Source organism: Nicotiana tabacum, chromosome 19 (genome assembly GCF_000715075.1).
Source record: "Nicotiana tabacum cultivar K326 chromosome 19, ASM71507v2, whole genome shotgun sequence".
NCBI classification, from domain to species: domain Eukaryota; kingdom Viridiplantae; phylum Streptophyta; class Magnoliopsida; order Solanales; family Solanaceae; genus Nicotiana; species Nicotiana tabacum.
Window position 1 is genome coordinate 137,114,050 of NC_134098.1, and position 1,892 is coordinate 137,115,941.

A 1,892-nucleotide genomic window follows, 5' to 3' on the forward strand; every position below is an offset into this window, starting at 1 on the left:
ATTGTGAAACTCCTTGGGTCTGATAACTTCTCAGCTATGAGTCTCATCATGACTGCACTATAGGTCTGGGTCAATGTAACAGTGGACGGGTCTTGGAAGTCGAATTTGCGAGATATTAAATCTTTCATGATTTTGGCATACCCAGGCATCTCCCGCAAAGCGTCAATCAGTGGAATGTTCACCTGGATTTGTTTCAACATCTCCATGAATTTCTTATTCTGCTCATCTTTCTGATATTTGGCCAATCTCTGTGGGAATGGTGCTGGAGGTCACTTCCATCTCGTGATTTGAGTTTTGTCTTGCTCAGGCACTACTTCTACTATCGTTTCTTGTGCTACCTCAGTCTCCTTCGCAACCTCTTTTTCTTTGCTAGTGCTCTCTTGTGCATGTTGTACCGTCACCTCAGTTAACCCTATTTAATCATCTATCTCAATGGGTACTGGTATAAGTATTTTCGTTGGTCGGCTTTCTCGAGCAATTTCTTGCTCCAGATCTAGGTCTCTACCATTTCTTAGACTCACTGACATAAGTTGTTTCGGGCCCTGCTCTTTTGGATTGACTTGTGTGTTTGCAGGTAACGTCCCTTGGGGACGATTATTTAGAGCCATCAAAATCTATACTAATTGAATCTCAATGCCCTTTATCACTGATTCATGTGAGTCTACTCTCTCTTGCATTTTTCCATTAGACCCAATCAGTTGTTGCAGCATTCCTTTAAGTTCAACAAACCCATCATCTTGTCTCACTATCTGCTGTTGTTGAGGCTGTTGATAAGCTAGTTGCTGATTTTGCTGGTTGTAACTCTGTTTCCTTTGGTATTGCACAACTTGACTCTGTGGTCGCATAACTCCAAGATTGTTGCTGTTATTGTACTGCTGTTGTGCTGGCCTATATTGTTGATTCTACTGCCCCCAATTCTGACCACCTTGCCGTTGTCCCCCATAGTTGGCCACATAGTTCATATCTTCCTGATAGTGCTGGTTGTCACCTTCCGCACTCCACGAGCATACATATGGTTGGTTAATGCAATGTGTACATAAGCCCCCATTAGTTGCGTCAACTATGTGTACCTGCTGCTTCTGGCCTGATTCATTGATCTTTTTGGTGAGGATACTCATCTGCGTCATTAGAATGGTCATATTTTCACCTATGGAGTTGTTTGGGTCCAGAGCCACTGAATGCACTACAGGAGTGATCGTAGAGTCTATTGTCATCCATCCTGAGTTTTGGGCCATTTTGTCAAGTAGGATCTTGCATTCTCTGAATGTTTTGCTCAAAAATGCTCCATCTGCTAAAGCATCAACATTGGCCTTTAAGTCGCCTGCCAGTCCCATGTAAAACCTCCACCCCAACATCTGATCTGGAATGCCATGATGTGGACATTTAACCAGCATTCCCTTGAACCTCTCCCACATTTCTTGTAGTGTTTCTGTTGGTCTCTGCCTGAAGCTCAATATATCATCAATTTGTTTGGCAGTCTTATTGGGTGGGTAGAACTTGTTCAAAATTTACTTGACTAATTCCTCCCAAGTAGTGATGGAGTTTATGTGGAGTGAATTAAGCCAAGTCTGAGCTTCTCCAGTCACCGAGAATGGAAACAATAACAGCTTTATTACTTCCGGTGTCACATTAGGTTGCCTTTGCGTAACACATATCGACAGAAAATTCTTTAGATACTGCTGAGGATCTTCAATGTATGACCCTGAGAACAGTCCCTTATTCTACAACAAATGTAGCATGTTGTTTGTGATTTAAAATGATTCTGCTTGTATCTGAGGGACTGCAATTGCGGTTGTCAGATTTTTGGTGTTGGGTTGTGCCCAGTCATACAATGCTGCTTTTGGCACAAGAGGCACCATACCCTGATTGTTCGGGTCATTCTCATTGTTTCT

General features: G+C 42.6%; 1 non-coding gene across 1 annotated transcript; it reads left to right on the top strand.

The window, feature by feature from the left end:
• Positions 1-1,365: 1,365 nt before the first annotated feature.
• On the top strand, positions 1,366-1,472 carry LOC142173960 (small nucleolar RNA R71). The gene has a single exon (XR_012703324.1). It is a non-coding gene; the product is annotated as a small nucleolar RNA R71 (small nucleolar RNA).
• Positions 1,473-1,892: the final 420 nt, after the last annotated feature.